This window comes from Heliangelus exortis, chromosome 2, assembly GCF_036169615.1.
Source record: "Heliangelus exortis chromosome 2, bHelExo1.hap1, whole genome shotgun sequence".
In the NCBI taxonomy this organism is placed as follows: Eukaryota; Metazoa; Chordata; class Aves; order Apodiformes; family Trochilidae; genus Heliangelus; species Heliangelus exortis.
Window position 1 is genome coordinate 6,062,066 of NC_092423.1, and position 12,954 is coordinate 6,075,019.

Consider the following 12,954-nt stretch of genomic DNA (forward strand, 5'->3'; position numbering starts at 1 on the left):
ACCTCAGCATCTGAGTAGGTTTTTGGCAGTGGTTAGAGGGGCTCCCTTTAAAAAAAAAAAAAAATCTCATTTCTCAAAGCCTTTGATCTGTGTCTTTTCAATTCCTTCTGAAACTCGAAGGAAAAAGCTTGAACACAGTCAGACCAAGACCTCAGATGCTGGAGTGCTCCTCTCACTTGGCTGCTAAGTGCTCTGACAAGGGACATCACTCCGTGGCCCAGCCAAAGGGATCGAGGCTTTTTTGGGAGAAGTTAAATATTTGAACTCACTAGAGCAGCAGAAATTACACATTCTGTCTTGAAAGAAGCGAGCACCATTCAGGAATATTAAAGCTGAGATTTGGGGGGTGGTTCAAACTTGTCAGAAGAGGAGAATTGCCAGACGTCTGAACATCCAGGAGACACCAACTGCAGTCCAGGAAAAAAGAGAGCTAAAACCACAGCTGGGACTCCACTCCTGTACAAACCCTAAAGGAGGCCCTGCTGGTTTTGTTTTCATTTGGGCTTACTGTAATAAGGAGGATTTATCTGCTTGCAAATCGGACCTCTGGATAAGAGCAGTGAAAAGCAGCTCCTGTTTGTCCTGGTTTATCTGTGTGTCTGCAAAAAAAAAAAAAAACAAAACGAAGGACAGAGTGCAAGGCAGCACAGATGCTATTCCATCCTTCTCGGGCCACAAAACTTCGTTAGCAGGTGGTGGCAACAGTGTGGGGTATTCCCTCGGTTTGCCAATGCCCTCTAGTGGCAAGTGGGAATGACCACTAAACGAGCTCTAGCTGTTCATCCCTGTCCTGAACATGAAAATAAAATATTGTGCTGCTTTCTTTTCAAAGAGCATGAGAGCAGAGACCACTCAGTACCTCCCAGGGTCTTGCAAAGATCAGACTCAGTATTTACTACAATTTACTACCTCAACCTACATATGCATCCATACATATACACACTCCAGGAAGGGCTGAAACCCAAATTTAACCAACCTGCCACTGCTGCAAATACAGGGACTCTAAGCAGATGGTCCACAGCATTTTGTATCACACATAATGCTTCCCAGACAGGTCCACCTGCACAGCATCTCTGTTGAAAAAAAAAAAAAAAAAAAAAAAAATAAAATTCAGTACAGTCTCCAGCTACAGGAAACCCAGTAGAAAGAAGGGAAATGCTTCTCCCCTTCTTTGCCAGCGAGTGTATTTAAAGGATCCTGGGAAATTAAGGTGATGAAAAAAGAAAGCCACTTGGGCTAAAAAATATTAAAAGATAAAGTCTCTTGCTTTGCTCAGCAATTGGTCTGTAACAGGGTTCTGTCATAATTAAACCACACAAAAAATACATTAAATATAATACGAATACATGAAAGACCTAAAATTATACTATGTCTATAATTGTCCTATTTATGATTGTACAACTTGTTTTATTTCTATGTTTTTATATATTATATTAATATATTTACATGATGAAATATGTTACATTATTTGGCCACTACTTTCTAAGGACTCTGCATGATCACTTTCACCAGAAGCCACCTCTGTAGTGAACCCAGGCAGAGGTAAATTTTATCCCCTTCCTTCACTGCCAAACTTCCTTGCCTTGATGCTGGGTCAACCTGGAGCCCCTGGGATAAGGGGGACCTCACAAAATCTTCCTTTTTCCTCATAACCTGGGCCAGAAGGTTCAGTTGGACATAGCCAGAACTTGCAGCAACCTCAGGTGTCCATGTGGCTGGGGAGGAGAAGGGTGACAAGGAGGGGAAAGCACTGCCTGGCATAGGGTGCAACACAACAGCAACATTGCAGGGGTGGTAAGACATCCACACAGCTTCATCCTTTGGATGAGGACAGAGGGAACTGCCAAAGTCTCAACCTAGTCCCCCAGACCTGGTCAGTAGGACAAGCTGCTGGAAGAAAGGATAAATATCCCATCTGAAATCAGAAGGGAGAGAAACATCCTGAGGATATGGAGGTTTTCTCTCTGCTGGCTGCACTGTGGGGAGATGGAGGGATGGCAAGCAGACTGGTTTAGAGGATATTCAGCAGCAAAGTGGTCAGGATTTGCAGGAGAGGTATCACAGGGGGAGAAATGGCAACAGCAGGTCCCAGCTGAAAGTCAGACAGGAAGGAAAGAGGAGAGCTTGAAAACCCTCTGATAATTACAGATCTTACAGTGCATCCAGACCTCACACCATGTCCCCCTTCACAGATGTGAGTGACTTTTGCTTGAGATCCCCACCAGTCCTGCACCCCAGCTCACGCAGCCTTGCCTGCCCAGTGATCCCAGAGACACCCTCAACACTTCTCCTTCCCCCTTACTTACCATTAACCACCCCTCATCCAGTAACATAGCAGGGACTGTTACTGGGCAAAACTCCTCCAGGTGGAAGAATTCCCAGCTCAATGAACCCATCCTTGTAAGCAGGAGAATCCAGGTGCAGAGGGGCAATGTCACAGCTGAAATGGGATAGAGGTAAAAGACTCCACTGAAAATCCTGAATTAGTCATAAACTAGATATCTTCACTCACATCTTGTCACTCATACAGGTCTCTAGCCTCTGGCATGATGATAAACCTTGGAAACATCACTAATCAATCCTCAGAGCTATCACAGCAACAGGAAAATGTGAGCAATTAAGAGAGAAGAGGCCATAGTACGGAGTGATAAAGGGTTAACTGCCTCAAAAAATTCTCCTACTCCTTTGGACAGTCCCTTGGCTTTTCCTTACTGGCTTCCCTTCATCAGGTGCAAAGAGTGGCAGGACTGCTGGCAGGGCCCTGAATCTGCTGAGTGCCCTGAATCCATCTGTGAGTCCCATCTTGGGAGAAACAGGACTGAAGTGATCCACATAGATACCACAGGAGAGAGATGATTTGGGAAACATCCATTGCATCATCTTCCAATGGTTCCCACAAATCCAGCCTCATTGGGAACTGGGCTGAACCTCTACATAAATCCTAGCAGGACAGGTTGCTAAGTACCCTGACAATATCTGACAATATTCAGAACCATTACCCATTGGCAATGTCATTGGGATTCCAGCCATCAGGAGTGAAGATCCCATCCACACCAACATAATACTCAGTGCCATCCACCTCCAAGAAATTGTGCTCACCCAGAGCCACTCAGTAGGTTGCCTGAAAACAAATCACACAATATTTAATGTAAAAAATGACTCCCCACACCTTGCTCTGGGCTGTAATTCCTGCACCACTGAGACCTTCCACCAGTGCAATCGTTTCTAAAGCACCAAAGAGTTTTCACTGGACTGCAGCTAAATGGTCTTATGGATTAGGGAAATGCTGCCTGCAGCTCGGTGGTGATGCAAGGGAAGGTGCAGCAGCAGCTAATAATAACAGTGTTGATCTCAGTCTTGAATGAGAATGTGCATTTTGCATCTCTGCATCTCTCTGAAGCAGAGTGTGAAGGATCAGCTTGTTACACTTTTTTGTAAGTACGTTTTCTGAGGGCATGAGGAGTAAAGGGGAAGTGTTCACTTACTGGTGTCACACTGCATCATTCAGGCAGTGCATGTTAGACATGCTGCAGAGTAAATGGTACAGCAAGGAAGGCAAAATGTGCCTTCCTTCTGTTCTATCTTTCTCTCTCTGTGCAGGTTTCTCAGGATGTAAAGCCATTTGAAAGGCTCACATCCATGCAAATGTACCTCCTCTTACGCAAATCAGCAATCAGCTTGATTTCCACTCCCAGGAAGTCAGCAATTAAAGTGGAAAATCAAGGCTAAAGCAAACAGAGCTTTTGAGTTCCCTTGATTACATGTGCAGCCAGATGTCCATCTGTGCAAGGAAGGGCATCAGTGGGGAGCTCCGAGGGTGGGAAGGTTCTGGCTCCTGCCTGCAGCAAGAACAGAGCAAGAGTTTTAATGCTTTTTGTGCTACTCACATGGTGAGGCAATGAGCTGCAGTCATGACCCAATTGGTACTGATGATGGTTCCAGCACAGATGTGGGAGCAGTACCCTGGGGAGTCAGCATAGGCATCTGAAATGATTCCTGGCTCAAAGAGCAGATTTTATTAGGATGAAAGTCTTTCCTGGGAGGGTGGGGAGACACTGGCACAGGTTCCCCAGGAGGGTTGTGGCTGCCCCCTCCCTGGAAGTGTTCAAGGCCAGGTTGGATGGAGCTTGGAGCATCCTGATCTGGTGGGAGGTGTCCCTGACACGGGGGGTTGGAACAGGATGATCTTTAAGGTTCCTTTCAACCCAAGCTTTCTGTGGTTTAAATTTTACCCCCAGGCTGTGCAATGCAGGAATGGTATGTGTGGCTTTGGACAAGGGTAGCTGTCATTTTCTCACTGTTTTTTTCAGATTGAAGGATTTTTCCAAGTGTAACACCCCAGCATTAACTGCCACTTCCAGCTGTTTGGTTGGGCCTCATACCTTCCCATTATTCCTCCTGTCTGTGCATCCTGCTGAAGAGCATCCCTTAGGGACTTCCAGTGGTTGCCCCTAACCACACACACAAAAAAAAGAAGTGCAGTTTGTCTTGTTGTCAGGTTGTGGAGTCTCCTTCTCTGGAGACATTCGAAACCCACCTGGATGTGTTCCTGTGTGACCCCCTGGAGGTGACCCTGCTCTGGCAGGGGGATTGGACTCGATGATCTTTTGAGGTCCCTTTCAACCCCAAACTTTCTGTGATTCTCTATGTGGATCCCTAAGGAGCATCAGTCATCATGGGCTACTGCTGGTGACAAACTTGTGCTGCAGAGGGCAGCCAGCTAAAAGTCTGAAAGATCAAGTGATTGAGACTTCCAGGTGGTGACACTGGTTGCTCTCCATCCTGGAGGCTGTCTTTAAAGTTTCCATCATTGAAAACTACAATAGACAGGCTTCATGATGCAAAGCTTGCACATAAACTGACTTGTTGCCCCTGCTCCCTACAACCCCACCCCAACTTCCAGATGGTTGTAGGGCAACCTAAATCCCCTTTCTTTCTGGGTGTAGGTTTCCCCTCCCTCAGAGAACTACCAGATCTTTCTCATGGAGATCTTGTTCCCACAAGAGAGAGAAAACCTTCCAGCTGGAATAACGTGTCCACAGTAGGCTTTGTCCTTGCACAGTAACTGCAGAGAAAAAATTGATATAATCTATTCTGCATATCTCAGATCTTGAAAGATTCATCCTTTCCCAGTTCACATGCTTCCATTGCAACTTACCCAGACAACTAAGAACAACCAGAAACTGAAGCATCTTTACTGAAGGAGTAGCATTTTTCCAAGAAAAAACCCCAACTTTTTATACTACAATATCTAATAAAAAAGTGTGTCTACATTTGTTATTAGTACAATTTACCTATACTCATAAATCATTAAACTGATTAAAAATGTTGGGAAAAAAGGAGTAGTGAACTGTTCAAGGTAGAGCCCAAGGTTACACAAACATCACCACTCTGCAGAGTTCCCACAGGGCCATGATACAGAAAAAATTCTGATAAATTCAGAGTGCTCTCAGACCAAGCAAAAAACAAAGCTCTGCAAACTCAAGCTCAGGAGTTCAGCACTTCAGACCAGCTGATGCAGATGTTTTATTCCCTTGAAAGGAATTTACCTGTCAGTCCATCTGCCTGCTACTGCATGTGACATGAACTGCTCTTTGTCTCTTTGTCAACTGGACAGAAAGAGCAATAGCAAGCAGGGAGAAGAGCAACCACTGAGAGGGATTCAACATTGGCTGGGCATGTTCACCCTTTCTTAGGATCCTTCTCTGCTCTTTTCTCCCTGCTGCATGGGTTTGTTTCTGTGTGCCTCAAAAAAAGTTAAGGAAATTAACTGGAGAAGATGAGTAGGTTCATCCACCCAGGGATGCCAATAGGACCAGAATGATTATGGTAGGACCAGGACCTTTTCCATATCATCCCAACAGTCCCCTTTAAATCCTTCTTATTTTACTAGGAGCCGTAAGAATTTCAATGTGATATTTCAGCACTGAGACCTTTTTTAAATCATTGAACACTGTCCCCCCCCTTATATCATAGATCATTTTTAGTTTCCAGTTAGTTTTGGCTACAAACTTAGAAAGTGGCCTCCTAGCCAAACTGTCTCTTCAGTCACTTTCACTCCATTCATCAGATTTGTTAGACCTGGCAAACTCACTCATTTTCTATCACTAATTTGTTTTTGCAATGACTTTATGTGTTCCCTACATACAATTTTGTTGAAGAACCTTGTTGTTTGTTTATTGATGTTTTGGCCATCGTGCAATTTAGCCTGAGGAATGGTTTGTCCATAATCTGTGCTCTGCAGCCATGTGCATGGGATCACACTCATTTTGCAGCTGAGTGGCTTTGATGTCAGGCTGTATTGTAATGCCCAAAGGAGAAATAAATTACACTGAGGATGATGAATTGCAGCTGTTTTCACAGCTCCTCCACTTCAGGCATTGCTTTAGCACAGAGCTCTTGAGGGACTGTGTGTGTTTTGCTCTGGGCTCTACACGTATGGTTTGTGAAAGAGGTCAACCTAGGGGATGTGTGAGAATGGAGAGAGGGGAGTTTGAGGATTGGGACTGGGAAGCTGTTCCACCTCCTAGCACTTACTGGGGAATAAAACCTTGAATTAATATGTTGGGACTTCAGCTGTAAAGGAAGGAAATGAAAAATCATGGAGATTGGTGTCAATGGCACTGAAAAGGCTGATGAGCTTTTGTAGCTTTGCCATGGAGCTCCAAGTCTGAAGCTTGGCTCAAGATGTGATGTAATTCAACACCACTTTTTTTCAGATTCTTCTGCATCTGGCAATGTCCAGTTTATTTTGCTAATTCTCCTAGCTGAATCCTGGCCTTGGCAGTCTGTTTAAGCATCACACGGGCTTGGTCTTTGTCAAAATAATCCGAACTATTTCTTTCTAAAAAAATATCAACTGCATGAATGAAAGCAATCTCATTTCATATGTTAGTGATCATCTCATACTACAAACAGCTCATGCAAAACCAAGCAGGTTGTTAACAGACTGGGAAATAAACCTTGGTGCTGCCATTAAGAGCAAACACCCAACACAGCATTAAAAATCACTGCACATACACCTCCACTTGTACCTTTTTATCTTGCACCTGAATTCCTGCAGACAGGTTCCAAGGATCTCATCATATAAAGGAGGTTGCATATGATTTTTTTGTATTAGGGCAACATATTTTTGACAAACTGGATGGAATATGTGAACCAAAAGTTCTTTGGAATGAAACACCCCTGAGAACTTTTCAGCTTGTCTGAACACTGAGCACAGAAGGGCCAAAAGGAAAACCATCTCCTGTGTTACAAGCAAAGATGCAGTTTCCAGGAATAACCTTTTACAGCTGGATGCTGTCAATGTGACATGTTTCCTAAGTGCAAAATGAAGAATTTGGATGATTCAACTCTTAATTATTCAAAACACTGCTAATCAAATCAAGGTCAGAGGGTTCCTTTAAGTAGCAAAACATGTTACCCACTTCAATGTGTTTAATGATTGATGATTAGTTTCAAGCATTCATATAACTTTAATCCAATCATTAAGTACACATATTCATGCTGGGGAAGCATGTAATTACATATTTGGCTGGATCAGGATCAGAGCATTAAGATATTTGTGGTTCCACCCTCCTATTTCCCAGTATTGATTTGAGTGTATTGAACATCTTGGGAAAGGAGGAAAACATCAGTAATTCAAATTATTCATGCACAACATAGAACCAAGAGTTAGTCTTGAGAAATAATGTCCTCTTTATTTACTTTTTGCAACACAGTATCTTGATCTGGCCCCCAGATTCTGCAGAGATTTCAGTACATAATTCAATACCTTGTTCGGTTTTTAAAGTAACTTGAGCTAGAAAACAGTTTACCAAATACAGAGTTTTCATAACTCTTAAGAGTTATGGGTGTGATTTTTCTATGAGCAAATAAATTGTATGCTTATGAAATATTATTCTATGAAGCTCTATAAATACTGCTACTCCTAACTCCACTGAAATCGATGGAAAAGTTTAGTATTAATGACACCAGAATCTGACCCAGTATGTTTACTGGAATAGTTCACTTTGACCTTAAGTAAAGAAGAAAAATTACAAAATAAAGAGCCTACATTCTATTTCTTTTAGTCCTCAGTCAGCACAGAAAAAGTAACAAACACATTCAGAAGTATTTTAATATGCTTATTAATTTAATTTCAAAGATTTATTTTAAAGTTAAGAAAATGCTGGAAGTGGAAGAAAAAAAAAGGTGAAAAGGCAAATCAGGCACCTAGTAGCAATTCTGAACAGGAAAGAATGTATGAAAAGACACATTTAATAGTCATCAACTTTAAATTAGCATTTCCACTCCTATGTTTGAATTCTTTGTGAGTAAGTCACTGATAAACTCTGTGCTAAATGCTTGATGGTAAAGAAGGTGGGAACCTTACAGTACCTTATTTATTGCTACTGTAGTGATTATATTACTTGCTACCATGTCTAGTTGAGGAATCTTCTTCATGTGGGGCTTTGGGAAATTACCAAGCATGACAAACTCAGAGCTTTCATAGAATCATAGAATTGGCTGGGTTGGAAGGGACCTCAGAGATCATCAAGTCCAACCCTTGATCCACTCCCGCTGCAGTTCCCAGCCCATGGCACTGAGTGCCACATCCAGGCTCTTTTGAAATATCTCCAGGGATGGAGAATCCACCACTTCCCTGAGCAGCCCATTCCAATGTCTGGTCACCCTCTCCAGAAAGAAATTCTTTCTAATGTCCAACCTAAACCTCCCCTGGCACAACTTGAGACCTCTTGTGCCCTCTTGTCTTGCTGAGAGTTGCCTGGGAAAAGAGCCCAACCCCCCCCTGGCTCCAACCTCCTTTCAGGGAGTTGTAGAGAGTGATGAGGTCTCCCCTGAGCCTCCTCTTCTCCAGCCTCAACACCCCCAGCTCCCTCAGCCTCTCCTCATAGGATCTGTGCTCAAGTCCCTTCACCAGCCCAGTTGCCTCCTTTGGACCTGCTTCAGGACCTCGATATCCTTCCTAAACTGATGAACCTTCCAGCCAGGCAAGGAGGAGTCAACCATGGCTGTTAACTGGGATAGCAAAGACAATTTGAAAGGCATTCTGGTGCACCCCTCCTCCATGTTTGTCACTTATATCCCAGGCTTCCTACAGGAGAGACACGGCCAAGCTGGCCAAGTGATGAAGTGATCAGGAGAGTTGGCACACAGACCAGTCCCATGCTCTGCATCTTAAATAACAACAAGTCCAAATCAAAGCCTGAACTCCACGGGCTTGGTTTGCTCAAAGGGAGCTTTTCTACTTTTTTCTTCAGGCTCAGAGCTTTTTCTGTGCCAAGAACTAAACTGTACCAGAGCAAAAGGCTTGGAGTTCCCTTCTGCTGTCTATACTGTGAAACTGCTTGAGCAGTTCCTGGTGTGATTTTGACCCACGTCAGCCATCACAGGCTCAGATGATACTTGGTCACATTTTAATGTGAAATACAGGGCAGGCATGATGCTAATAGGCAGCTGGGTTGCATACACTCTGGTTTAGAGATGAAAGAGTTTAAACACATGGATGTGAGCTGTGTCTGGCCAGTTGGACTCAGGAATAAAGAATGGGCACAATCTGTTTGATAGACTCAAAATGAATTGTTTTGTCATCTGAAACTCTGCCCAAGTGCCTACTCTGTAAGCCTGCTGCTGACGCAAAGTGAAGCAATTAACCTTTTCACCCTCAAATATGTGACAAGAAATATCATTTTTGAAAAATCTGGGTTCTGCAAAGCAATTGAGCACTCGAGTTCTCCACTGGATGTCATTCTGACCCATGGTAAACAGACATAATTCAACCTGACTGAGAGAAGAAGATAGCAAGCCAGTCTTCCTAATGAGGATTGCCAATGACAAATTTTAATAACAGTTTTTCAATTACTGTATTCAAGTTCATTAAATCCCCAGTGGCTTCCCAGCCTCCCCTATTCCTTAATACTAGCAAATAGCTATTGGGAAACTTGCCCTTGAACTATTTTCAGGTGGGCTTCAGTATTTCCAGGTAAAATGTTCACCTGCAGAAGCAGGTTCAAATTGACATTTCCTTCCTGCCATGAGAAATTCAAGGAAAAGGATTGCAGGAGAAGAGAGGATCAAAGTGAAGCTTCAGGATATTATGCTAAACACCTACTTGTCTGGAATAAAAGAACTCAGAACTTTCCACTGGACGTATGGTGATGCAGAAAGGTGGGAATGGAAAGGAAGGAGAAGATGGCTTTCATGTCTGGATCAAGAACTCAGAATACTTGTTTTGGTGCTAAAAGCTATGCCAAGGTCCTCAAGCACAAAGCACGGTGCTACTGTCAGGACAGCCAGCTTTTTAACAGGTTCATACTAGTCTTGAAGAGTTTGTGGCCACTGAAGGTAAGAGAACACTGTGACCTTTCAAGGAGTTAGCCCATAGGCAGTATTGGTACATTTCTCTCTCCCTTGAGATGAAGAGGGATAACTCACTGGAAGGGGTGAATTAAAGTAGTCTCTTGCAGAGTGTAAGAACTTGGTGTAGGCATTGAATATGGCTCTATAAACAGGGGCTGTACTTGAGAATTAAATGATAATGCACAGGAAAACCTCAAAAAAGCAGCCAAACTATCTTACAGATATCCCTACAAGTAGAAGTCTTGGATTTCAGAGGGATGTGACTGTGGCTCTCTGGCCCCAGTCACTGTGCTTTTAGCTGTGCTAAGTTATCTCAGAGCTTGATTGGATTGTCCCTAAGATCCCTGTAGGGTTTTGCCTAATTTAAAAGAGTAGATGGTGACCAACCTTCTTAGTGTGAAGTTTCCATATTTACCTTTAAAAAGCACCGTGAAAAACAAAAGTCTTTCTAAAAAGAGTATTTTGACATATTTGCAGTAAACATACATCTGTATACAAACATATATATAAAATAAGGGCATTAATTTCTTTAGATGTTCAACTTATTAATACATTGATGGATGTACAGGTTTCCTCATGCATGTGCCACCTTTTCATTTATAGCTTCCCAGTTCTTGCAGTTTCACAGATCACGTGTTTGCCAGTTCTGATGCACAGATCACTGTTTAGCCATTTAAAAAAGAGACAAAATAACCAGGTAAACTCTGCCAAGGAAGAAGTCAGCCCAGGAAGAGAAGGAGTTTTACTTTTCCCCAGGTAACACAGCTCCTGCATGGCTGCTTAAGTGCTGGTTTCACCCTCTGAGCTTAGACAAAGATTGCATCTGCAATTACTGCAATTACTCTTGGTTAGGTACTGCATGAATTTAAACTCTGTCAATGTCAGCTGCTGCTGGAAATCAGCCAATTCAGATCTCTCTCTAGGGCACAGATGTCTACATTTCTTCTAACTTCCACCCTAAAACGTCAAACCTGATGCTCTCACTCTCACCCTGAAATTGCAGCAAACCCACGAGCCCTACTAAAAGCACAATGGTGCCTTTGTGAGACAGTGAGCAAGAGCACAGCTGGGTCGTGCCAGATGTTGAGCCACGTTCTTGAACACAATTCACCAAGATGCACCTGCACTGTGGTGATGATGGCAAATAAAGTAAGGAAGAGCAATATGGATAAAGAACAGCATTTCATTTAATAACTGCAGTCTGAAAGGAACCCCTTCGAGCAACTGGCAAGGATAATTTATTAGAGTCACATTCAGCTCTAGGATATTGGCTCATGTCTCCAGTTACAAGTACTTCACATAGCTCAAAAGTGATGAGCAGGGCAGCTCCATCAGCTGTGCCAAGGGTAACTTTACCCATATGGCTGAGCTGCTCTAACATCTTGTTGCTGCAAAGAAAAGCAACCTGTTATCACCCTACTCCTGGCAGCAAGGCCCACACGTGCCCTGAGCTCTGGAGCTTTTCCTATCACACAGTAAAATTATTTTATTCGCTAGCTCAGGGAAAATAGGTTCCTATTTTTCCTGGTTATTTCTCTGTCATTTTAGAAAACTAATCAAGCAGATGCAGAACTGGCTGGTTTTCAGAGGCTGTGCAAAGAAGCAGGTGAGACCATGCAGCAAGAAGTAAGGGAGAAGGAAGAGCAGGACCCTTCCAGTTCAGTACAGCAAGTTCTTGAGGAGCTTGAATTTATACCACAGATTTATATAGCAGGGTTCAGCAGTAAAAAATTGCACAGCTATATAATGAAAGTTTTATTAAGTATTTCATACACTGCTGCAAAGACAGTCCAGTGTAGGCTGAAAGATCTGTGCCATACACTCTGTATTGTGTCTGCACACATGTAACACATCTATACCACAGCTGTGGGGACCTGCTCTGAGCAATCGAGTCATAAGGAAATCACTAAATTAAACAGATTCCAGTTACAAAAAATATTATGTATTGTGCAGGAAAATAAAAAGAAACCTCTCATTATCAGATGGATCGTACAATCCAAATTTGTTTTGGTTAATTGTATTTTTATATATTATTTACAGATACATATTAGATGTGAAGACCTATAATTATAACCTCTAATTTTAAAACAAATCACCAAGAAGAGCTAAATCAAAAAAATAGACTAAGAACTGTTTCGACTTCCATATAAAACTGGAAAATGGGTAAAACCATTTGTAGGATGTAGAGGTCATGTGTATAACTTATGTATAGAAAATATGTTGAGATCTCCCAAAAAAACATGTGCCTTATACAGTATGTTACATGAATGATTTGGATTCTCTGACTGTCTACATTATAGAAAAGGATCTTGAGCAGAATCACTGAAATATTTTAAGCCAAGATTTGTTTCCTAATGTTTGCAGATGGAGGACTATTTACAATTAGAGCTCTTCTTTTAAGTATTCCCAGTTGATACAGTCAGGTGGACATAGTTCTCTTTGGAGTACCCTATTTCACTATAAATATAACTTTCCCCATGTTCATGCTCCTGTATTTTCCAAAAGAAGTCTTGACCTATTAAGAAGTTTGTATTTTTACCAGTTCTAACTTAATAAGCAAATCTGAAACCCCTGGTTTCATTTCTGTGCACA